Source organism: Lepidochelys olivacea (genome assembly GCF_965140295.1).
Source record: "Lepidochelys olivacea isolate rLepOli2 genome assembly, chromosome: 12".
NCBI lineage: Eukaryota > Metazoa > Chordata > Testudines > Cheloniidae > Lepidochelys > Lepidochelys olivacea.
In genome coordinates this window covers 31,165,912-31,192,920 of record NC_140422.1, presented here as the reverse complement: position 1 = coordinate 31,192,920, position 27,009 = coordinate 31,165,912, and the positions used below count along the sequence as shown (strand labels likewise).

At 41.4% G+C, this 27,009-nt stretch overlaps 1 protein-coding gene across 2 annotated transcripts in view; it reads left to right on the top strand.

The window, feature by feature from the left end:
- Positions 1–27,009, top strand: part of MAF (MAF bZIP transcription factor) — a 231,688-nt gene that overhangs the window by 13,337 nt on the left and 191,342 nt on the right. Inside the window, exon 3 of one of the 2 annotated variants that reach the window (XM_084644385.1) lies at positions 6,617–6,632. The exons of the other annotated variant lie outside the window; for it this stretch is intronic. The gene's annotated coding sequence lies outside the window, so the exon portion shown is untranslated. Of the gene's footprint in view, positions 1–6,616; positions 6,633–27,009 lie in introns of those variants that run through there. 2 annotated transcript variants of the gene reach the window in all.

Below are 27,009 nucleotides of genomic sequence, written 5' to 3'. Positions count from 1 at the left end.
CTTTATAGGCACGATGTACCCTGGCCTGGAAAATAGACACAATAATTTCATTTACTTGTATATTTTTTTGTTGTCCTGTTAGGCATTGTTGAAAAAACAGATCCCGTTACTTTGAAACAAATATATATTGAGTCTAGAAAGAGTTAATGAACTTTTATGGCCAGGTTGAGATTGGACTGACCCCTATGGTAATATTTCATCTAAGGTTACTGTTGGGAGAGAAATCAAATTTCAGCTGTGAACATGATTGACAGGTAAATGCAAGAAAAAGAGAGACATCTGCTCAGATGGGGAATTTGGGAAGGAGAAGGACAGTTCAGGGAAGTTTCTCTGTGATATTAGGAATAATAAGCTTAGATATGAAAAGTCCAATACTTTGCACTCTCTGGAGGCTCACTTAGTTTATTCTCATAAAGTCAGTTTGGTTAAGGGAATTTAGTACTATAGGAGGATAGTAGTGGACAGTAGTCTCAGTGATCTCATTGCTAATTTGATTTCTTTGAAGGAATTATGTTATTTCTAGCATATTTGTAGCAATGCAGGCAATTGATATGGTGTGTGTAAATAAAGTCTATTGTAGCTGTTGATTAAGATACAATCACTATACAAACATCTATTTTGGTATCTGTACAGGTAGTAAGATGATGGACCAAATAAATCCTCGGCATAATTCCACGCACTTTTTCCTGTGAAAGTCAGTGGGAGTTGGTTCATGTTCCTGATATATATCACTATATTAATAATGAAATTAAAATATCAGCATGGATATGAGGTGGTATTTTAAGCGATAATCCATATAAAGCAGGGGTGGGCAAACTTTTTGGTATGAGGGCCACATCTGGGTATAGAAATTGTATCACGGGCCATGAATGCTCACAAAATTAGGGGGTTGGGGTGTGGGAGCAGGTGAGGGCTTCGGCTGGGGGTGCGTGCTCTGGGGTGGGGCCAATAATGTGGAGTTCAGAGTGCGGGAGGGAGCTCCAAGCTGGGGTAGGTGGTTGGAGTGTGTGGGGGAGAGGATGAAGGCTCCAGCTGGGGGCACGGGCTCGGGGGTGGGGCTGGGGATGATGAGTTGTGGGGGGTGTAGAAGAGTGCTCTGGGCTGGGACCAAGGGATTTGGAGGGCGGGAGGGGGATCAGGATTGGGGCAGGAGGTTAAGGCGTGGGAGGGGGTCAGAGGTACAGGCTCCAGGCAGCGCTTACCTCAAGCAGCTCCCAGAAGGAGCAGCATGTCCCTTCTCCGGCTCCTATGCGGAGCCACAGCCAGGAGGCTCTGCACGCTGCCCCATCCGCAGGTGCTGCCCATGCAGCTCCCATTGGCCATGGTTCCCAGCCAATGGGAACTGCGGGGGCTGCGCTTGGGGTAGGGGCACCGTGCAGAGCCCCTGGCTGCCCATACTCATAGGAGCCGCAGCGGGTACATGCCGCCGCTTCCGGGAGCTGTGTGGAGCCATGGCATGTGCGGACCTGGAGCGCTGGAGTGGGGCAAGCCCCCGACCTTGCTCCCCGGCGGGAGCTCAAGGGCCGGATTAAAATGTCTGAAGGGCCGGACCGGATGTGGCCTCCAGGCCGTAGTTTGTCCACCCCGATATAAAGCCTCTAGTGATGTTAGTGTGGGTCTTGTGCAAGATTGAAGGCTGGTATATGGCCCTAAACATTCTTTCCCAATGTATTTGTTACACTATCCAACCTTTCCTGTTAATTTTAAAGCATTCCACTTTCTAGCATAAGGGAGTCAACAGCCAGGAGCAAAATGCCACAGCAAGGGCCAAATTATGCCCTGTGATATGTGTCTCCATTGCCTTTGAGGTCAGTGGGATTTTAATGCTATTTGTGTGAAGGCCAAATTTGGTTCTTCTTACACAGACGGTAATATAATGTTTCTGTTCCCCTTAAAGGTGAACGGCCAGAGCAAATCTAATTGTTTTATGGACATTACAGTTTATAATGGCCTCATAATATTTTTTTTTTCCAAAATAAAGGAGTTCTTTTTGTTTATTTTTGGAGGATTACCTTAGTCATTTTGGGAGGGCTGCATTGATGGTAACTCAGTAGCGTGGAACCGAAACTGCAACTCATCTGCCTCTCTTCTGAGGAGGAAGAGATAGTGGGTGAAATCCTGACCCCGTGAAGTCAATGACAAAACTCTCACGGACTTCCTGGGGCCAGAATTTCAGCCGGTGTGTTTAAGGGCTGTTTAGGCAGGAAGCTATTCTGGTATAAGGAAAGGTGTGAATGCACACTTATATAACTCCCCATATGGAGACTCTTATTTTGGAATAAAAGTGACTTTTTCCAGTTTGGTTAAGGTTGTTTTGAAGATGGTTTAAACTATACTAGAAAAAGCTGCTCTTATTTCAGAAGAAGAGTGTCCACAGGAAAAGTTATACCAGTGTAACTCTCTTGGTATAATTATACAGGTGTAGTTTTGCCATTGAATTTCCCTATGTAGACAAGCCCTAAAGTTAAGGTAAGGATAAGGAGAAGTAGAGAACACACACACGTTTCCTTTCCCTTTTGCAGTTTACCATTAAGAACTTTCATGCAAGGAAAAACTTTTAAATAAAGCAGGCTTAAAATATAAATCCATTCACCCTTTCACTTGATTTTTTTTTTTTTAGGATTTTCTCCTTGTTCCTACACATAATTATTACAAAGATGTGCTTGCACAGGAACTTGCTTTTTATCCCTCTTTGTTCCTGTCCAGCGTTAGTCTGCATTGAAGTCAGAATGTAGGATATGACTTCAACATTCACTTTCATGGCAGCAGACTGTGATGTCACTAACTCTGGATGATGACTTCAGCAGAGACAGTAGAAGGCTGGGTCTTAAACACACAAGTTCTTTTCTAGGGCTAAATGTCTGATATATTGGAAAGGGAATATAGGCAATAAATAACCAGCTAAATTTCTGTGTGTATCAATGAGCTCTATTTGAGTTTTCAGTGGTGTGTAAGTACCCCTTTACAAATTGATTTCATTTTATTAAATTCTAAATTATGCATAAAACTTCTGTGGCATATTATTGGTCAAGTTCCCTTCGAAGTTAATAGAAGCCATGTATGTGCACATGTAGCCAAGCTAGGCCTTTTTTTATATTAGGCCTGTTTCAAATGGAAGGTATTTTGCTATGTTAGCCAAGAGAATGGGAGCAAAACCCATTTGAAGATGGTTTAAACTACATTAGAAAAAGCTGCTCTTACAATTTACAGGGTGTCTTACAGAAATTCTAGGTAAAACAAGTTTTATACACAATGAAAGTGTAAACTTAATAAATAGTGTAAAATCCTATCTCTTCATCTCGTCCGTATTCATTTGAAGAGAGAGTGAAAATAGCTTGTGTCCTTATGATCAAAGAACAGACCTTTTTATCACTGACAGCCTAATCTGGCAGTTGTTACTCAGGCAAAACTCCCATCAAAGTCAGTTTATTAGTTTTGCTTGAGTTTAAAACAATTAAGACCTGATACATCTTTGCACTAGTGTGATTTCTGCTGTTGTTTAGTTCTAACATAGAATTTTAGTTTAAGTGCTAATAGATACAGTCTTTCGCTGGATTTTCAGTGTTTGTCATTTACCAAATGATCTACACTTTTTAAATATATAGTTCACATTGATCAGAGACTGAAAAAGTAGCTCTTTAATGTGCAGTATGGCTTATGGCTCCAAAAGGTGCAGTGCTTAGAAAAGGGGACAGTTTTAGTCTAACCACTGTAGACTCGCTGTGAGAACTTAGTCAAATCAATTGATCCCTTATGTAGCAAGGTACTTAAGCACTTGCCTAGCTTTAAGCATGAGTAGTCAGTTCCATTGGCTTCATTTAAATATGTATTGCCTTTGATCTTTGTATACCTCACTTTACCTAGCTATAAAATTAGGTTATTAATTCTTACCTTACAGGGGTGTTAGGAGAATTAAGAAATATTTGTAAAGCTCCCTGATGCCTTCTGCTGAAAGGTGGTTTATGTAAATATCTTGTTAGTAGTAGTGGTGTAGCTGTGTTGGTCCCAGAATATTAGAGAGACAAGGTGGGTGAGGTAATAGCTTTTATGGGATCAACAGAAAAAATGGTGTATGCCAGTTTTTGTCCTCCACATTTACTTCCTTTTTTTTTTCTGTTTACTAATTTTTTCCTTCCTTTGTTTTAACCCGTGAGAAGCTTGTCTCTGTCATTAACCAGAAGTTGGTCCAATAAAAGATATTACCTCACCCACCTTGTCTCTCTAATATGCTGGGACCAATACGGCTACAACAACACTGCATATATAAATATCTGTTATTTATATTTGTTTTGTGTCCTTATTTCATCACTTTGGGTGAGGAATATAAATGACAGGTATTTAGATACAACGGTTCTAACTGGTTTCAGAGTAACAGCCGTGTTAGTCTGTATTCGCAAAAAGAAAAGGAGTACTTGTGGCACCTTAGAGACTAACCAATTTATTAGAGCATAAGCTTTCGTGAGCTACAGCTCACTTCATCAGATGCTCATCATTTACGTTCCACAGCAACTCTTAAAACAGGACTTAAATGGTTTGTAGGACTTGTCCATGCCCTCTGCTCAGATGTGAATTTCATCCCCTGAACAAAGTGGGAGGTTTGGGTACCCAATTAAATACAGGGAGCAGGCCCTCAAATAGCAAGGAGTTTTCTGAAAGGCAGACCCAAACTGTTTTTTTTTTCAAATCATAGAATCATAGAATATCAGGGTTGGAAGGGACCTCAGGAGGTCATCTAGTCCAACCCCCTGCTCAAAGCAGGACCAATCCCCAACTAAATCATCTTAAATATAACATGACTCATTACCTTAAGCAAAATGATATGTCCTTGAAAACCCTTCATTACTGGTTCACTGGCACACACATGCACACGCTCACAAACCAGCTGCCAAGACTTATGGCGGTCAGGCTGTCTTGTTCATTTCCCCGCCCCCTTGTCGATGCCATTACATTAGTTCCCAAAGTTTAAGCCATTTTCGCTCACCAGTTGTGCAGCTTTATTTTTGTCTATCAAAATTATTACTATTGTTTTTTCCCCCGCCCTGCTTTCTTCCCCAGATCCAATAATGGAATCTTCAGCTATGAATTTGCTAACCATAAAGATTTTTGCTTGAACTGTTTTCAAAATGCTGTGGTAAAAAAATAATAATAATAAGCCTGTGAACAACATGCTGCGCCACCTTCTCAAGCATTGCACATCTATGGGAAAGATAATAAAGATATTAGCACTCATATAATTTCAGATAGGAAATGAAACCAGACATGAAAGAGACACTAGCTCCAGCTGTTGAGTAGGAATCAAACTAGCTATGGGAATTACAGGTACTGTCACTGGAGACAGCCTGACTTCTGAGAAATGACCTCAGGTGTAGAAGCTTGCTGTGGCCCCTTGCAGATATTAACACCTAATTAACAATCTGCAAGAGCATCCTACAACTTAATCACCAGTGAGGTGAGCATGACAATCAGACAGAGTAGAAGGAATAGAAGAAGAGAAATGGTAATTTTTCCTCTGCACGCATCATCTAATAACCATGGTTATTCAGATGCGGCTAAATGCGATTTCCTTTTAGTCATTTCAGTCTATTGGAAGGCACAATATATTCATTTGCTAGCAGGTAGGGAGCGGAGGTGAGAATTGAATTGATCTGAGATACTCTGAAAAATTGACCTGGAGGTCATTCATAGTTTAAATTAGAAAAGGAGTACTTGTGGCACCTTAGAGACTAACCAATTTATTTGAGCATGAGCTTTCGTGAGCCACGGTATGCATCCGATGAAGTGAGCTGTTGCTCACGAAAGCTCATGCTCAAATAAATTGGTTAGTCTCTAAGGTGCCACAAGTACTCCTTTTCTTTTTGCAAAGACAGACTAACACGGCTGTTACTTTGAAACCCACAGTTTAAATTGGGAAGTGAGACCAAGTTTATTTCTTCTCCGTCTTCCTCTTGCACCATTTTTTGCTTCCAGACGTGTTATCTTGCATTGTGTAATTATTTAAACATACTCTGATTCCAAGTAACTTGTTCTCTCAAAGTTAATCAAAATAAAGAGACCTTTTGTTAGTGGTGATAAGTAGTTAAATAGCCGGTTTCATGTTATGAGGTAGTACTGTACTGAGTTATTGACATCTTAGAATCTGACTCCCCAGGCCTTATGCGGGTGAGCAGCCAACAGTAAGGAAATCTGCTCCGCCCTGGCACTATGGTGATGCAGTCGCACCAGAGCAAACCCCAGCGGTGGAGCCGCTGCTGTGGCACAAAGCAGAGCTTCTGTTGGTCCAGCTTAATCAGGTTCCAGACCAAACTAAGAATTTCATTAATGCAGGGGGGGCCGAAAGCTGCAGGATTGGGTCCTTAAACGTGTTTTTGTTTTTGAGTATATAAGATCCTAAAAGAGCGAAGAGTGTTTGAAAACAGCCAGTAATAAAAATAGCTGTCATTCAGTTGGCAGGTATTAGACAACTCACATGTGTAAGGACTGCTCATGTGAGTATGGGTGTGTAGAACTTGCCTCTAAAATTTGGTATGCGAAATAAAAAGTGGAGTGGGGAAAATGGTGCATTCCCCTTGTTTTCCTCCACATTTACTACTTTTTTTCCTTACTTTGTTTTAACCAGGGCCATGAGAAGTATGGACAGGATTGGACCCCCCCATCTATCTATATACTCCAGTTTGAATACTAAGGGCCATTTGCTCTGCACACAGCGCTCCCACATGTTTCTGGGCTTAGTGGGAATTCTGTGTTCATATCGCTTGGCCTCAGATTATATTGTAATAAGGCAAGAACACAACATTGAATATATTAACCACTCATCTTCCATAGAAACAGCCACATCCCATCAACTATCTCGTCCTTTCCTTTCAAACAACAGGAGATCCTCTCTACATTCACCATTCTGTTCATTCCATCATACCTTTTGGCTCTGTTTTTACATGTTGGCTGTATGCTAAAAATTTAACAGGACCATAATGTCAGCTGCACCAGATGAAAGGCGAGCAACATAAAAGTTGAAATATATTATTTATCTCGTAGTTTGCTTCTAGGATGCTCTTCCCCTTTTTGTTATTGCTAATGTTTTGCCCATGATGTTGAGCTCACTCTTCGAAAGCCTTTGTCCCCTACAGACAAATATTCATATTAATGCAATCCATCAGCAGTTAACAAGTTCCAAAGCTCAGGCCTGTATTACATGTACATCCCAAACTCACATTGTTTCCAAAAGAAGGCTTGGGTGCACGAGAACTGCAGGATCAGACCCTGCAGTGGTCATTTTAGAGTTGGAGACTTTTTGGCCTAAGCACAAGAAATGCACTAGGTAGGCTAAAGAAGCAGCTCAGTTCATTTGTTCAGTGGGAGATTTGGTCATTCTCACCCAGTGCTGTGAGTTCTGTAGAAGCAGGGGAGAATGTTGGTCTTTGCAGGGGGCCAGAAGCTAAAAAGAGAATTTATTTGGGACACCCCCCCCCCCCGATGTGGCTCACTTATCTTACCCCACATTTTTTACCCTCTTGGCTTCCTTTGGCATTCTGCCTGAGTAACAAATACAGGATCAGGCCAGCAATGTTGTTTAACCTTCATAAAAACCTTTTCCCCTCAAGATTCAGTGTAAAGCTCTGAAATTTTTCTTTTCTGTCTACAGATGTTGCCGGTTTTACTTCCTGAGTTACAGGTTGAGATAAAGTAGAGAATCCGATTTTTGGGAAACCCCCCGGCCTTTTTCTTTATGCAACAGAAAAAAAAAAGACCTTGGATTATTTTGGGGATTTTTTTTTAGCCTGCTGACAATTGTCAAATGTTCATTCTAGCAAAGGACTGTTCGGAGGGAACAGCCTCACTGTACAGCCGACAGGAATAATTTGCAGTCCTCTTTAGAGCGCAGCTATTCGGAGAATGTGTCAGTTTACTATTTCTTTAAAATTTAATTGGGATCAGGCAATCCATGTGTCTCCAAACTTTTTGTCTGTTCAGGCTCTAGTAAAGCCATTTATAATTTATAATCAACGTTTGGTATCGTGAAACTAAACTGTAAAACAGACTTCAGGGTTCCAGTCATAAAATAAATATATGATAAATATTGCAATGAGGCTTGTGTAGCGCAGCTAACCACAGTACAGCGCATACTTATATATAGTTTGTTCCAAAGGTAAGAAAGATCTAAATAATAGATTACTGGGATGTGCTTTTTTCTCCTTTTTCTTTTTGGTACAATCAAATGCTAAGATGCATTTATAGCTTTAGTTATTATTTTAAATATAAAATGACATATTAATTTATTAAACTCATTTATATAACCACGTTATTTTTATGTCTTTATTTATATTCTGTACTATTGAGCAAAACTGCATTCATCCTGGATTTTTCTGTCTGTTGACTGTAGTGAGCCTTTGCTTAGATTTTTTTTTTTCTTCCTAACAAGGCAGCTCATTTAGAAAGAAATGTTTATGTGAAGTGCTTGTCAGTTGGCATTTTTACTGGTGCGCTAACCCAAAGGTAAAATATAAAGGCACATCTTTCTCTTGCTGGCTTGTTGCTACTAGAAGGGTTCCTCCCTTGTTAGCTTGATAAATAATTTTACTAGCGGGAATCTGCTGAATTTTTATGCTTGCTGTCTATTTTCTGCTTGCTGCAAATAAATTCCTGCACTCAGAGGGCACTAAAACTCCAGACACATGGTATTTTCCCATTTTGTTGCTGGTTGCTTAAAATATTTATTTCGTTGTGTGTTTTTAATGAAATCTTTAAAAAAGTAAAGAATAAAACTGCAAAACCTGTTTGTTTTCCTATTTCCAGATGAAGATTTTTAGCTTGCTTCTCATGTTTGACTTTATGTGTAGTGCCTTGACGTTAACGTGTTATCACAGGTGATCTAAATAAGCAGTCTTAAATCATTCATTGCTTCAACTACATAATGGTTTTCAAATTACAGTCGGGCATTATTTATTGGCAGGATCAGCCATTTAAGCATTACTTACCATTTTTAATATAACTTTTAGTTTCCCTGTTTGAGATCAAGAGAGGTAATTTGTGAAATAAATATAATTCTAGATCTGATAGGGAAAGCACCAAACAAGGTTTCTAATGCATTGCAATGTTGAAATGCAGATGAAATAAATTAGTTTTTTTGTTTGTTTTTAAGCACCATTTTGCAGTTGTTGAAGCTTCATGAATTTTGGAATTAATTTAAACAAACAGAACCTCCCTTCCCCATCCAGCAAAACATGGCTTCCTGATTTTTAGATGTTGCTCTGCTCCTATTTTGCACTGGCTTTACAGAACTATCCTGTGCCCTAGCCTTTCGGTTTTTCAGGGCTTTGTGGAGTTTGCTGAGGTGACTGACTTGTGGAAGCTGGATTGGGCCTCAGATTTGGGATATTTTGGGGAAATTGATGGTTACATGGGGGAGGCAGAAGTGTCGAAGAGGTCAGACAGATAAATCAGAAGAAGTGCTGTAACTTTCACAAAAGAGCAGTTACAGCTGCGCACATCAGGTTTTTTTAAAAAACAGAGATGTTATTTAGATCTATCCTGGGTCAGCTTTCAGTTCTGAGACCCTGATGCACACTGATGGTGGAGGAACTAATCAACTTCTTGCTAGCAACAAGAAATCCCTGTGGACTCCACTCAGCAGTCTCATGCGATTATATGCACAGACATAGTCAGCATCACTCAGTCACACATTTGTGCAGTTTACACAATATATAGTTAAAGGTCCCTGGGACACAGGCTACTCTAAATTGGAGAGAAAGGAGGAATATGTATTTACATCTTTACATGCTCTTTACAACACGTAAAGAATCCATTGGTAGCCCTGACTTCCTCTCTAGGGGACTGGATATAGAGCCTTTCTGATGGCATATTTGGTATGTGAAGCTGAGTCTTGTGGTAACCGTCCTGTTCCTGGTGCACAGAGGTCCATATAACACACCACCACGGTTAGCACTGGTTGGCAATCTCAGTAGAGAAGCCAAGAATTGGTCCAGATCAGTGTTTAGGCGCATTGGGAACCTTCCAGGAGAGAAAAAGATGGTGAATGAGAAGGAAGGGACATTTGGGCCCTATTGCAAATGCATTTTTCTCTATATTTAAGAGATGTTAAAACTTTCAATACATTATCAGGAATGTGGAATTGTCATGGCCTCCTGGATATTCTGTTCTCAGCCATCTGCATGTGTGAAAACCTATCAATTAGTTTTGTACACCCTTTTATTTCCTGCATTTGAATGGCAGAATTCCATGAACCCATCAAGATGTACGAATGATTCACCAGGGATATTATGAACATTTTCTTTTAGCGCCTCTTCAGAACTTTGGGCCAAATCTTTAAGTTCTTCCACAGGCCACACTCCCATTGATTTCCTGTTATATATAAGGACGGGGGCCCAGATTTAGTTGAAGGCAATGGAGTAGCTCCTGTAAACACCAGGTTTGAAGCTGTATATATTGACCACAAATGAAATAATGGGATGGAGGGAAAAAACCAACCCGTGCACAATTGTTGGAGAAGGAGGGGGAGGTTTGGCCAGTGGGGCAAACTATTTCTCTTCTGAATGCTGCCATGGAGATATAGACGTTACCTTTTTATTTAAGATCTTGTCTGAAGAATCTACATACAGTAAACTGCATGGAACTAAATTTACCCATATGAGAAGGGCTAATATGACACTGCCAACAGTTGAAATGGGGTTTCCTAGGCGTCCCTAATTTAATTGTTACTTTGCCTCTTTTCAGGAGGGAGGAGTAGGGAACATTAAAACTGAACATTAATCACCCAGGGGCAGTTAAGTTAACCTTGGGATTCTCACTAATTTACAGTACTAAGTATAGGACATACTACAGTAAAGGTAAACATAGTGCAACAAACATTTATGTTTTTAATTATATCTATTGTAGAATTTTTTAATAATGCTGGATCGTTAGAAAATATCAGAATAGGGCAATGTTTATTTTTATAATCTATGCATATCGATTTTTATTGGTGATGGCATTGTGGGTTGTGAGAAAGAAGAATTAAACGTAGTGCCAAATCTCTGGTGTTGGGCCATTCTTTGACACAGAATTTTCTGCAGAACTCACTGTCTTCTCCGATATTTTACCTTTTTCCTCTGTACAATTTGATGCGAAAGTCTTGATACCCCTCCTCCCCCCCCTTTTTTTTAACCTGGATTTCCTTTACCATATCCCCAGGATACAAGAGATTTGTTTGATTTAATTGAATTAGTAAACACATTGTACGGATAACTGTGACAGCAATAACGGTGCATTTGTAGCCCTTTTTTAATGTGGCCCCTTCATTGTTGGAGTTAGCACCTGGAGGTACCTTTTCAAAGCGCTGTGTGCGAATTTAATCGTGTGAGTTCCATTAACTTCAATAGCAGCCATGCAGCTAAACCCCTGTGCACAAAATTTATCCTCCCGTGGTGATGTTGCCAGTCAGCTCTGTACTGATTCAGAAGCATCCAGCTTTAAAGTGGGTTTTGGTAGGTCCAGGCCTTTCTTCGAGACACTAGCAAAATGTGACAAATGTAGATGGATCTAGGAAGATTTTTCACTCATCCACACAGACTTTGATCAAAACAGGAGCCTTTATTTGAGTATTTAACATGTAAGTTACATTGAGAACCTCTGGGTGCACATGCTATTTCTCTTCTAGGACAAACAAGTGAGAAGGCAAATGGAGAAATGAAGCCTCATGACTCTTAATTCCTCAATGCTGATACACCATAAAATGTATTGGAGTCAAATGTATTAACCTTTATCGGTTTTGGGGGATTTTCATTTCTAGAATGTGCCAAATAGAACCTGTCCCTGAATAGGATTAGCCAGCACCACAGAATCCACCTGCTAAATTTGAGCACCTCAAATCTCTCAGGATTCTGAGTCCCTGATTAAAGAACGTGGCGATCAAGAGCCCTATCCTGAATGGTGCATAGTGCCTCCTAAAATGTGACCTGAACTCTCACTCTGGCCCCTGATTTCTACTCCATTCTCAGCACTTCAGGCGCCAGTTCTCAAAATTACATTGACTTAGCTATGCTCCCGTCAGGAACTCTAGGCATAGCCCCAAAGGCCTTCAGTGCTGCACTACTAGACAGCACCTTTTAGCTTCTGAAATGTTTTTTAATACTCTGCAGTGCCATTGCAGAGCAGCTGTGTCATTGCAGTCACTCTGGGTGACATGGTTGTGTCATGAAGAATAGAAAGAATATCTAGCTCTTATAGAGCGCTTGTCATCGTTTAGGTCGCAAAGCATTTTACAAAGGAGGTCAGTACCATCATTCTCATGGTACGGGGGGAGGAGACTGAGACACAGGGAGAGAGGGGACTTGTCCAAGGTCATCAATAGCACAACAGCCATTAGATGTCCAGAAAGTGCCCTCACTTATGGTAACTGTGAAGCCAATTGAGCATCCTCAGTGAGGCCACCCAATGCTATACACCTACTATATTTCAGCAATTTCTTTCTTCTCAAGTTTCCTGGGTCTGATTGTCCCATCCAATGCATGGGGTGCTGGCGAGAAGTGGAGTGCAAGTTGCACCAACAGCCTTGCAAGCAGCAGCAAGTGGACCAAAGTGGGAGCTCTGTAGTACTTCTCGTGATGATGGAGCACCTTGGTATGCTGTAAGCACTGCATCCAGAGAATGAATGGCCGTGGGCAAATGGGCGTGATTAATAGGGAGGAGTGGTCCAGGCAGTGGTCCACTCCAGTACATATGCAACAAACTAGCATACAGATGGTGCCTGAGGGCCCATATATGGACCATTGGGAGGTCCATCTGGTTGAAAAGTAGCCAACATAATGGGATACTGTGGCCAAAGAATATGCAACAGTGAAAGGGTATTTTTGTTTGTCCTTTCAGTAGCCAGCATCAGTTAGCTCCTGCAGAGGGTCTGGGGATTGTTGCCAGGTCATGGATGTGGACACTGGGGAATTTGCATGTGTATAGCAATGTGTTGGGGAAGTTCACATTTCAGGGGAGAAAAGTCCATCCCACCCTTGTTACAAACATCTGTGATGCTGTCTCGCTCACTTCATCCAGGATTCCAATTCCTGTGTCAACAATAGCCCATTTCTTTTAGGACACAGTTTGGGGCAGTCACACAAAATGACACCGTCAGAGATCTGACTTGATAAGATATCACATTTATGTGGTGATTCCCACACAAAGTGCTTTATAAACTAGGCATCTCTGGGGTAGGAGAGCAGCATCTAACCAGTACACAAGATACTGTACTGAGCAACAGGAAATAGTAGCCATGGTGTTTAAGATTGCAGCCAGAAGATCCAGGTGCAGAAAGCTTCTAGGAGACCAGTTTATGTAGATGAGGAGGATGTTAAGCCAGTGGTTCATATTTGAGCTGCAGCTGGAGCAGAGGTGAAAATCTATGTGTCCTTCTCTAAGCTCCCTAAAGAACAGAGTTTTAGTAACCAGTTTTTACTGGAAAAAAAGAAAATATAATCTTCTTTACAGTAGTTCATTTTGTTTTCCAGAATGATTAATGAATTAAGGATGCATTATAGCCTGATTACCATTGTGCAATAAATCTAAAGAACAATATCTGCCAATATGATAAGGCTAGAAGGACTTTTTTTTAAGCTTCACTTTCAGCTGTTAACATTTTGGATTCAAATTTATTCTGGCTGTTTTACCACTATCCTTTTGAAACCATTCCACAAGGAAATAAACTGTACAAATGGATGGTGTTAGTACAGTATATTATGGGGACGTTTTACCTTTGCTCAGTTTGAAGTGGAAACAGAACGGTATGTAAGGCTCAGCTGGAGTACTATGGCCACTTCTGAAAAGATGTGGATAAATTAGAAAGTCTGGAGGAGAGCAACAAAAATGATAGAAAACCTGACCTATGAGGAAAGGTTAAAAAAACTGAGCATGTTTAGTCTTGAGAAAAGAAGATTGAGGCTGGAGTCGAATCAGTCTTCAAATATGTTAAGGGCTGTTTGAAAGAGGACTATGAACAATTGTTCTCCATGTCCGCTGAAGGTAGCACAAGAAGTAACGGGGAGATTTAGGTTAGATATTAGGGAAAATTATCTAATTATAAGCACTGGAATAGTCTTCCAGCAGAGATCCCCATCATTGGAGGTTTTTAAGAACAGGTTGGACAAATACCTGTCAGGGATGGTGCTTTGTCCTGCCTCAATCCAGGGACTGGGCTTGATGACTTCTCAAGGTCCCTTCCAGCCCAACATTTCTCTGAGTCCATGATCAGCATGAAAATGGAAATAGAGTTGAGGGGGAAATAATGACCCAGTTGTTTTAGCTATAACATTTCAGCAGAATTTTTTTTAAAATGTCAGGAATGAAAACCCAGTTAAATAAATGCGTGATACTTGGTGCCATAGTGCGTCAAGCTCTGCTTTTGTCAGGCCAGTTGAGCTCCATGTGGCCTGATTAATGCCTGGATGGGAGACCCACAAGTTGGTGTAAGAAGTGTCTGTGAGTCATTAGATGGCAGGCTTTTCTTTGAATCAGTGAAACTGATGCTCCAACATAGTGCTAGGGGCTGCTGCTGTGGTGCTGAACTGAGATCCTGAACACCTGTGATGATTAAAGATCCCATGAATTATGGGCCTTACCCTAATGTCCAGGCTAAATTCCACTAGATAGCTTCAAATTAATATAATGTTCTTTGCCATTACCCCCCCCCGCCCTTTTCCACACGCACACATGCATCTGCACATAGATCTCAGGAGTGGTTGCATTTTGGTGGCAAAGAAAGTGGTTATTGTAGATATCAGGCCAAATTCTGAGGAAAGCTTCATCCTTGTGGAATTAGCAAAACCCAAAAAGCTGATGCATGAAAGGAGCACATCTGCCAAAGCGACAGTAATGTCCATTTGTCCTACTGTTTACCCACCAATGAGAATCTCCATGTCTCTTAGACAACAGGTTGGGTCTAATACAGAAAGGAAACTTGGTCAGAGGCTGTGTGGCTATGTCATGCCCCAGTCATTGGAAAACTTGCCTGTTGTCCCCCAAACGAATGTAACAACCACTCTTGAGACAGGTGTGAAGATGGTGATGGCCTTTTATTCTGAGGAACGCTGAACAACAGAACGGGAAGGTAGGGAATCAGGGGAGCTGCCGCAATGGATTTGCCTGATCCACCTCCTGCAGCTTCTAAACACTGAGTCAGACTCCAGTAGGAACAGCTGGGAAGCCACCTGACTTCATTAGTTACTGGGAATTCCCCTTGTGTAAGAGGAGTCCTGGGTAGTGTAGAGCCAGTGTAGTGCTTCAGCCACACCTTCCATCTCAACCCTGGTACTCTATTTCTAGCTGCCGGAAAACCCCTTCGGGGCCATAGGCAGCCAGAAGCCTTCAGCCTGCTTGAACTTACCCTGGGGAACCAACTAATCCCTAGCTGGCCCCAAAATCGAGGGACTACAAGGGTGGCATACGACTACCTTTACCTCTCACTCCTGAACCATGCCTAGTGGTGCTGAGAATGTGGGCCACTGCCTTTTCTTTGGCATCTGTGGCTTTATTCACTTGAATGGCTTTTTTCATTTTCACTGAGACTGTTCATATGAATAAAGCAAACACGGGCTTGCAGAATTAGCTGGTGCTAATTTTTAAGTGGATAATTTCTCTAGTATCTTTTTGAGCTGTGCTTTGGAGTGTAGGAATCCAAATGGGGTGCACTGCTTGGATACAGATGTTGGATGAAAATTGCTCCAAAACGGTGTAATTATTTTTTATTATAATATTACACCAAGAATTAACCTCACTGGCCCTGCTGAGCCTGATCCAAAGCCCAGTGGAGTGAAGCTCTGTTGGGAGCCTTTCCATTGACTGAAGTGGGCTTTGGATCAGGATCCCCCATGAACATCTCTTTCTCATATCCTGGTAAGCTACCTGAAGGTGACAAGCTCAGCCATATCCTCTGAGACCCCTGTAACTTTCTCCTTTTATACAACCTCCCCTCACTTCCATCCAGCAAAAAGAAAAGGAGTACTTGTGGCACCTTAGAGACTAACCAATTTATTAGAGCATAAGCTTTCGTGAGCATAAGCAAACGGCTCCAGTCTAAGAAAGATAAAAGAGTGGAGAGTGACTGAAATTTACTTGAGCTGATCATGTTTGGTTTTAATCAAAGGAGGATGGTACTGAAAATAAAAGTATATTGTGAACTAAAGTTTTAGTGAGGCCTGCTTCAAAACTAGCAGAGGATTAGGGAGATTTACATGAGTGGAGGAGTTTAGAGAAATGGTTATCTGAGGGCCAATCCCAGAAGTCTTTGCTCAGGCAAGACTCCCAATAAGCAATCTAATAAGCTTTATTAGAGCATAAGATATCTGAGGAAGTGAGCTGTAGCTCACGAAAGCTTATGCTCTAATAAATTGGTTAGTCTCTAAGGTGCCACAAGTACTCCTTTTCTTTTTGCGAATACAGACTAACACGGCTGTTACTCTGAAACCTTCCATCCAGCAGAGGCCACAGCATTTGTCCTATGGCTGTGGGTGTATTTCTCTCTGGTGTCCTCTGCACATGTAGGCTTGGGTGGAGGGTGGCAACTCGTGGCTGATGTTAAGTGATTCCGCCTCCCACACCACATATCCCTGGGCTGAGTGGGATCCTGTTGGTCTGTAAAGCACCGAAGCATTGCTTACTGCAGCTACAGTACCCAGAGGGGAGGGGGGAATGCTACTCATCCTCTTCAAAACGGCACGGATATCAGCCAAGAACAGCACAGGCTGTTGGTTTATTTTCAAAATGTTGTGTATCTTTGCCCGATTTGAAGTTCCTGGACTGCAGGACTCTTGGCGGATTTTTCCCCCGCTCCCTCTTTCTTCAAGCTGTTTTGAAGGCTGCTTTCAAGCCCACAGGGTAATAAGGAAAAGGGTCTCTATCTGGTTATGAATTATTTCTTTCAAAAATGACATTACCTGGCACAGTCAAGCACCATTAAAAAAAAAATCACTCTAGTTTTTGGGCAGGCTTTCAAGAGCTCACATGCTGCTTCCCCAGGTATGTCAGGCCTCTTGAAAATAAATCAGCATGTTTCAGAGGGGAGATAGATATGTGTACTCGAATAGACATTGCATTTGGAATTGGAGGCTCTGGTTCTTACATGGGATCCTCGGTTAACATCCTCATTAAGAACTCTGCCTTGCCACTGTTTTTATGAAGATCCAGTCATTTACTTTTAAAGTAAATTAAAGCAAATTTCTCTTCGGTGACAAGTCAGTGAAACAACAGAAGGCTCAAGTTTTTCAATCATCTGACATCTGTTCCTTGTTTCTGCTGTAGATCTAAATGCTCTGTGCACCGTGACAGGTGAGCTGAAAGGGAGCTTCGGCTGAAGCGGTGTTTGTTTTTTTTCTAAATATACTGTATACCCTATGCCTTTTCTGAAAGCGTAATTTTAGAGATTCCAGTGGCAGCAAATTGAGAACTTCATTGACACAAAAACTTCACCATTCAAGCTTAAAATCGACAGCTTTGATTCTGTGTTTTATTGCTAGAAATATGGAAAGCTATTCCAAAATAACTCAACTGGTGAACCAAACTGATCATCCCCTTCTTCATACCCCAGTCAGCTCACACTTTATACCCTCACCTTTTGTGCAAGCCACCCCCTCCATACAAAAATACCCTGGGAGGGAAGGGTAGGGGATTCACAACATATTTGTGCAAGGTTGGGAACTAGGTTGTTCTAAAATCTTACCCAAACCACTTTCACAGTAGGCTCATGCTCAACGTGTTTGTCTTGCAACATTGTACAGTGGCTCAGAAAAAGCAACTAGGTGAAAAACGACATATTAGGGCGATGTTGTGTGTAAACATGTGTGGGATACAAAATGATGATTGATTTATTTTTGAACTTTTGGACGCTTTATGCATCTTTGGGTCTGTGTGTTGGTTTCCTGCTGTGTCAGGTATTACAGTGTGGACTTGCTTTGTGTGGGGAACAGAAAAGAGATGGGTGAAGGTCTGTTGAGAAAGCTGGAAGGGGCTGGAGAATTTTCACTCAGGGCAGAGAGTTCTAAAGAAAAGGGATCTGCCGTCTGTGTTTTCTGTTAAGAGCACTCTTCAGCTTGACCTGTCTAATGCTGATTTTTCGAGTGGTAGGGACAGACGGCGAGATGCTGTTGGAGATGAAATTTGAATAGCTTTGGGTCATTTTAAAAGACCTGTAAATAAAACCTAGGGATGTTTAAACTTCCCAAAGAGTTCAGGTGCATACCGAGGTTTATCTGAACTATTCCAACCTTTTGGCGTCTGCCCCACCCTTAATGGGAGTTGACCCTTCCTGCCCGCAGGACACCGCTCTCTTCAGATTTGGACTTCCTTTTTTACCGTGTGTTGTATTCTTCAGACCCCTCAAGTCCAACCCACCCAGCACCTTTGTGGGGTAGTTGACTAGCCCACTTCATTCTCTCAGATCTTCGGGGTGTGTGTGTGTGACTGGTGGGCCTATTTCCTCCTTTGGGTGTTAGAGGAATCCAGCAATTAGGACCAAATTCAGTGTGCCAGCTTGAGGGGGCAGGGAGCATATCCTTCTGGATCAGGGCCCAGAAATTCCCTGCTGCATGCTTTTGTGGCTCCACTGGCTTTTGTAATACTTAGGAGCATAGATGCCTCAGAGTTCACTGGGCCGTTCACAAAGCTGGGTTCCCTCCTGAGAGCTAATCTTATAATGATACCACGCATCAGAGCAAGGTTTGGAAGGACAAATACAATGGTGGCATCCAGGCCCGCTGACGAAATTTCTCCGAGGCATTTCTGTGGTGCTTTTGCATTGGATACTTGAGCACTGGAAGTATTGTTTTAAATACCTTTTTTTCCTATTCATCTTTTTAATGCAAAATTGTTTTGAGTTTACCAAAGAGGCAGATGAGTCACATACCTAAAATGCTGCCTTGGGGAGAGGGGAGTGTTTTGCTTAATGTTTTACCATTTGGAAAAGGGGGAAGTAAGTCGGCTTCTGTGTCATGGGGACACAATCCAAACAAATCACACGGGATCCTTTGCATTGATTTTGGTGGGTTCTGGAGGAAGTTCTCGTTTAATGTTGTTACCAACGTAGGCGAACCCCTGGATCATATGTCAAAGACAATGTGCTGAAGCACCTTTTCACAATGGTGTTTCCTGGGCAAGATCTGACTCCTAGCTCCTCTCTCCTGTCGCAAGCTGAGCCTTGCTAAAACCCTAACTACATTCAATATAATTAACTTCTGATATGTGACCTGGTAACTGTGTGACCTTTGCCTCAGGGAAATGGAGTCCAGTAAGAAACAGAAATCCCTTTAAGAGTCTCATCCCCACAAAGCAACACTCTTCATTTTCTGATTGAAAAATTTGTTAAACTTCTACAAGAAAATTCAAACCAGGAGGGCTGCGCAGGCCCCAGGCACCAGCTACCGAGGACAATGCAAAAGGAGTTTTATGTTCTCCCTTTCTTGTCTTGTCCCTCCTATGTTTGTCTTACCTTTTGCAGGCTTTGGTCCTGTGAATTTGTAGTCTTGCCTCTTAGTATGTATCAGTGTCTGATGGCTGCAGTGCCAAAAGCCTGATCTCTCTGCAATAAAAAAAGACGTGTTGGGGGAAAGAAAAATAGAACAATTGTGAAGAACTAAATGTTTTGGCTAAGAAATGAGCCCCCCCAAAATTTGGATGCAATGTCTGTTTATTGCAAACCTTGAGTACAAAAGGTCACAGATATAGATACTGGAAGAGTCTGTTTCTTTACATTTTGCTTACTGTCACACAAAGTGTACATGCCTCTGTGTCTCTCTGCAAATTCCTTGCTTTTATTGCTAGCAGCATAGATAGACAGAAACCATAGGAAATGGACATATCCTTAGAGAACACTGCTCTCCACCAGGGATCTCTGCATGTTCTTCTTTTTTTCTTTTTCTTTTAGGACCTGATCCAACTCCCACTGAAGTCAATGGGAAGGCTCCCTTTGGGTTCTGTGGGAGTTGGCCTACAGACTTAAAGAATACATGATGTGAGCATATTAGAACATTGTATGAATGTTATTTATGTTGGACCTGATCCTGAGATTTGCTGAGCGCCTCCTGCCATGTGACAAGTGCCATCAATTCCCACTGGAGTAGTGGGAGTTTAGGATGCTGAGTCCCTCCTGGGAATTGCTTATCACTGTGCAGGACAGAACCCTTTAGTCTTAGGTACCATTCAGATATCTAATGCAGAAATACACAGAGCCACATGTTATTGGTTGAATTCCCAAGTCATATAGTTTACCCAGAGAAGATTTAGATCATGCCCAAAAGCAGATGGGAAGTAATAACGCTTTGTACTTCCTGGGCGCCTTTTATCTTTCCAAATATTAATGAATTAGGCTTCAAAACACCCCAGAGAGGCAGGTGAGGGATGGATGGCTATGGATCATTTCACCGACCAGTAGAATGCAGCAGCTGTTCAACAGTGTAGTTCAACATCTCCCATCAGTTTGGGGCAGTTTAGGAAGTGAATAATACTCCTATATCATGTTGAGGATGCAGGGGGAATTTAGCGAGGCGGAATTTAATTACCTCAGCTGGAGTCTGGCCAAGGGCTGCCACCCCTTCCTTTTATTAAATTTGCCATGGGATCTAAAACTCCCTCAGCTGCGCATTTCATTGTAAAGCCTGTCTAGAAGCACAATCCCACATAACACCATGCTGGGTCTTTGGCTCAGAGCTGACTTCGGGGGAAAAGCACTACTAACTGACTCTCTAATAGTTACCTCCTGTAGGTTTCCATAGAGGACCCTCATTTCAGAATTGATCTGGCCTGACCTGGTTGTCTGGTGAGATCTTACAGGGTCAAACCACAAGTGGGTACCAACATCCAGTCAGGAAAAATGGATCTTTGCTTCATATCAGTGGGATGAGGTTCGCATTGCTTAGTTGGTAGCATTCTCACTTCTACACCAGAAGGTCTTGGGTCTCGCTGCTCCAAGGGTGCTTAGGATCATACCAGCTCTGACACTGCAATGCAGTACTGAGCAGGATGACTCAGCATGAGAGCTGTGGTCATTTGGATGAGACATTAAAAGGAGTCCCATCATTCCAGGAGGATGCTAAAGTTCCCCTTGCGGTTTTGAATAAGAACAATTCCATTGTACTTCCCAGTGTTCCTTCTGTCAAAATGAAAACAAGCAAACATGTTCTAGGGTCTCAAACTCCCACTGACTTCAATGGGTGCAGGACTGGACCCAGAGAGTCCATTTCTGTTGTTTGGTGCATCATAGATGCCTTGTTTACTGAAACAGTCACTTTGGTACTGGTTATCTTGTTCATTAAGGTAAAGGTCTATACCTTATGTCAAGGTCTCATCTCGTGTCTTTAGAGCAAAAGCAGCGGTATAAACCCCGTTCCCTTCTGTTGGTTATTTTCTGATGCATATGTAATTCTAGAGTACAAAAATGTTAAATCTAGTCTCAAATTTTATCTAGTTGGTGTTAATGCTTTATAATCTATTAATTCTCTTTTAAACCATCACCATGTGCAATTTATTATAATATTAGGCTTACTGTTTTTATGTCTTCTGTAAATGGTTGTTTAATATAATCTGATTCAGATTATATTAATGTATAATAGGGACTAGCTCCAGATAGAAAAGAAAAATGATTGATCAAGAAAGTTTTGGAGTTAAGACTTTAAAAATCCATATTAGATCTATATGTGATATTTAGAAATAGATCTGAAAGGACTTATGTGATGTGCTTTAATCAAATCTTGAAAAGAAATTGGCCAATAAATCAAATCTTGAAAAGAAATTGACCAGTAAATCAAATCTGGAAATGAAAGTGACAGATAAATCAAATCTAACAAAGAAAACAACCAATATATCAAATTAATGATCTGTTTATTAAAATAAAGAATTGCTTTGTATGTGACTCTAATTCTGTGTGCTACAATCATGTTAATTAAGTGCTTGAAATCCTTCAGTAACAAAATGTGTGTATATAGAGGCGGACATATGCATGTATACATAGTAAATATACGTATCTATTTGCTATGTACAGCATATATTTACTTAAATCTATTAGCTGTATCTAAATATGAAAGCTCACCATTTCAATATTTGTATGTTACCATACTAGAACAGTTTATGGTTCCAACCTTTATAAAACGGCAATTACTACTACAACCCAGATATATCTTGTCCTGAAAGCTTCCTGCTTTTATTTTTTTTTATTCTAATTACATATCGGCAACAACACAAACTTCTTTGGCTAATTCACAGAATTTGACAGACAGCTTGGGCCCAAAGCATATTTTCAAGATCAAGACTATAAAAATCCCACTATGAAAAAAATCATCATTTGCCTCACTGACTTTGATCTACATCTATGTTACAGAGCCATGAAATTTAAAATAAGATGACCTAAATTGTCCTGTAATAATGTGGGCATGGACGTGTACTCATGGTGGCAGAGCTTCTCTGTCACTGTACCAAATGAAATCCAGTTTTTAGTGCCAATCAGTTAGGCATCGTTAACCCTTTGAGAGTGTTATTAGCATTCCCACACAGCTTTTCATCATGTAACAAATGTTTTCAGCCTAAACTCGTTGAGGTCAAAGAATCGCCTCTAAGATTTAGGATGTTTTTGTCCTCTGCAATAGCGTACATATATTTCCCACCATACCAAACTCAAGTGATTAGCATAGGTTGTAAAAGGCTTGTAAAAATGTAGAATTCAAGTTAAAATCAGTCTGTCTGGAATAGTCCTCACCTTGGCAGATGGAAATGTGTCCCTTCCCCTGCCCCTTTTACTGTACAGTAAGGAGAATGCTCTGTACCTGAACCATTGAGGATCCAAAGAACGAAAATGGCTTTGCATTTGCATTATGCTGCTTCGTTCTGATTCATTCCCCCCCCCCCGCAGCCTGTGTTGCTCTTTTTGCAATAAGTGTGTGTTTGAATTTAATTGAAAAGAAGTTGCTTTCATGGTTGTTTATATCTTTCCAACTAAAGAAGTGCCAGAAAAGCAATCAGAATTTAGGACTGACACACTATAGCTAGAATTTAGGACTGACACACTATAGCTAGAATGATCAGAGAAAGCATTTCACTACTGGCTTGTCGAGTATTTGCCTACCTAGTTTGTTTGAATTAGCCTAGACTAAACCAATGTATTTACGGAAATAGCTTCAGCCAGTGGTCAGACATGTAAAGAATAATAACTGATTTAGTTTAGGCAAAAGTAATTATTCATATGTTCCCCCAGCCTTACATTACTGAGTGTTGTCAAAATGTAGCATCTGTAACCCTGGGTCTATGTGTTATTTAGGCTTTCTGTCACTCTTCCTTTCAACAGATGGCATCTAGGTGACTTGTAGTGAAATAGAAGAGCTTAAAAAGTGATTGGAGAGATGGGAAGAAAAGTTAAAAATTAATATCACTTTAGGAAAGTGACATCTGATGGTGGAATTTGCTATCAGTATTGAAAGTACTTGAAGTGACTGGCTTTTAAGTCTAAAACATTTGAGTTACATTCTTAGATCATTGTTTATTACTTGTCATGTGGCAGTGCCTAGAAATTTCAGACAAGGGCAGGGCCACTTATGCTAGCCTGCCACTGTACATACACCTTGTAAGAAACAGTCCCTGCCTTGAAGAGCTAACAATCTAAATGGATGAAGATCACTCCTTGCTTAAAAACAAGAGACATTTCCACCCTCTCAAATTACATGTGGATTTATTACCTTTTAATCCTGGCTGGATAGAAACTGTCTCTTGGGACATATGTTGGAGAGTTAGAAAGATATTCAAAGTCTTCTAAGATCTGGTAACCTCTCCTGAAGAATCTGGAACTCTGTCACAAAAGAGGTATGCCCTGTATGTTGTCAATTTATGGGTGATTTCCTGAAAGCTAAGCATGCTGTAGTATTGTCCCCAGTAATTTCTGTTACAGGCACTTGGGTTGAACTTCCCCCAAAAGGGGGAGGGTGTAACATGTTGGGTAGGTGTGTCATGTGTCCTTCTCATGGCAGGACCACAGAAAGAATGACACCCTACTACTGGTACCAGTTAAGGAAGTTACTCTTGTAGCTCATGTAGTTAAGCTTGAGCTTGTTGGTGCTGAAGGTCCCAAATTAAATCCTTGAGGATGACCCACGATGCAAGTCATTACACTGATCAGCCTGGATTGCCCACTACAAAGTGAGATACTCTGCTCTAAAGTACAAGGTGTGTATGTGTGTTTGTGTCTCCAAACTGGTTGGCTAACCTGTCATGACTGAGTGCAGGATGAAATTTTAGAAGGAAATGTACATGTCAGAAAAGTCAAGTGCCCCAGTTACAGGACTGCCCGATGGCAAATTTGAAGTGCTCTCTGTGAATCTGACCAGCACTGAAACTCTCTAGTACATACAGATAATAATCCTGCAGGTAGTAGTCTCAGCAGCACAAAAGGTGGCGGTGAGGATGGTATGAGATGTTATTATAATGGGCTAAATCGTGTCCACTGCAGAACCTCACAGCGGGCAATAAAGTAGCACAAAAAATTGCCAGATCCGGCTAGCACATGAGTAGTTGGGGAGCATAGCCTAAGAGGCGCCATTTTCCCTTCTCCCCCAAAGCTGAGGAACCTCATCCATGTGAACAGTGTCAAGCTGGAGTTCTGTGTGTTTGGGGTGAATGGGCAGCCATAGAGGAAGCAGAGCCAGGAGACAGATGTTCCGTGCTGCATGGTCTCTTGGGCAACCTTGTAAAAATTTCCCATAGAGATTCCCATAGGAGTAAATTAATGCCTGTATCATGCTTTCTACCTCCTCAGAGTGGGATTGGAATGCATAGGCAAGGATGGGGAACCAGTCCCTTTGCACTCCAGGCCCCCTGTTACTTTTGTCTTCACCATGGAAGGATAAGTCCCCTGTGTCTCAAGATCGGTGGATTTTCCTGTTGAGCTCAGGGCCAGAGGGTAAATCATGCATACTGCCCTCTGCGCAAACCCCACCCACACAAGGGGATGAGGTTGCATGGTTTCCACTACTGCAGAGCCATAGAAATTATTTGTTTTCACGCTTTCTCACTACTTTAGCCTATTTATGGGTAAACCGTTAATAAACGTGTTTCTGAAGTATTAGGAACATACCTGTTCCTGGCTGTTAGGAGCTGATGGAGACGGTTGGGCAACACCATGTAATGTGTAAGCTACTTACAATCTTTCCCTTATATGAGCCAAAAAGAGAATCGCCACTGCTTAAAATCATTTGCTCAATGTTTGGTGTGTTTAGAAACAAGCACAGATGCCAGTCATCTGTTGGCCATATATTCTGATGTTCTTGCTTTTGGCTCCTGTGTTTCCAAATGTCACGCTACATCCAGGAACCATGCGGAATTAAAAATAACAAATATGGGAGAACAGAGCCTAAAAGTTACAAGTGAATGAAGTCTGATTTCAGTCCCAAACAGCATTTCCTTTAAAGTTTAGTTGTATTCAGAACGTTTCACCAGCTAGTGAGTTCCAAGTACAGACCAAGCACAAACGCTCCTCAGAGAAAGTTTGTGATCAGTTCCACCACGAACTCCCTCCCTTTGGTTGTTGCCTGTGCAAACATTATTTGAACTTGATCAAAGAGTGGCTGAGAGGGTTGAAAACGAATGGTGAAATTGGAGTGGGACAGAAAACACAATGAAATTACTGTGCGTGCAGAATATTCACATTCAGTCGTGACATTTTGTCTCCTTAAAACATTTAGTCAAATGCAGTTGCATTTCTCCCCTAGAATCAAATCCTGTTTAATTTACTAGTGACAATGAGTTTGGTGCTGTCAGTGAAGTGCCTAGTCCAAAATCAACACACCACTTAGAACAATTGGCAGGCTGTGCTCCAGAAGCCCATAGAAGCACTGGTGCTGTAGGCCAGGAGGTGTTCTCGAGGCCTACCTAGATGAACAGTTACTGTGCAGCAAGTTGGAGTGTGAATCTGCCGCACATTACTGTGCCACACACTAAGAGTCTGTGTGAACCCTGCTACTGCACCCTAAAAGTTCCCTTCTGTACGTTGACCTACTCCTGTTTCAAAGTAGAGTAGATCAAAGTGCATTAGGGAAGTTTTTGTGTGCTGTTGCAGTGTATACACAGTTAGTGTGTGGCACACTGGTGTGCTGTAGATTTACGCTCCAGATTGCTGCATAATAGTTGTTCATCTAGGGAAAACCCCAGATGTGCATTGGGTTTGTATTCATTAGCCATTTTGTAGGGAAGCATCTGTAGCACGTTATGACTTGCTGTGTCCCATGATGATACTTGTGTCTTTCTTTCATATACACAGAGGCCCTCATTCAAGCCAGCTCTTAAGCACCTGCTTAAGTTCATCCCCATGGGCTTCAATAAGACTTAAGCACATGCTTAAAAGTTAAGCACTGTCCTGTCTATGGATAATTTCCTGAATCGGGGTCTCAGTTCACATACAAAAAAGGCTAATTGTTGGCAATGAGGAGATGTTTGGTGCGCTGCCCTACTGAGATCCTTTTTTGATATAAAGCATTTTATGTCTCTTGTTGTATGCTGTCTTTGTCACGACTCTTTGTAACCTTTATTTATCTCAGTAGAAACGAGCATTTAGAAAGGTTATTCTTTTTCCCCCCCCAAAACACTAGAAATACTGAAGAATGAGTGCCCAGCAAGTATATGAATGGTTTCAACTGAGCCTTTATTGGCCTACTGAATTTCTAACAGAAATTTGAAATCACGTGCAATAGAAATGAATTCCTTTTTTGAAGCTCTGGAAGTGAACGTAACAGATTTAAAACATTTTTGTGAATGAAATGAGGCCTCTGTGCTGACAGCTGGTACATCGAGTTTCATCATGATGCAGTTTGAAATGGCTCAAGCTAGAATTCAGTAAAATAATCTCTGAATTCGGTGCTTCAGAAGGCCATGTAAGTTGTATGAGCTCAGTAAAACAAAGAAAGAAAGATTTCTCAGGTTTAGTGTGGAAACTGGACAGATTTTGTTTTTAACTGAACCTGTCTCCTAAGATCATATGCCTGAAAAATAAGTGTTTATTATAAGATGCTT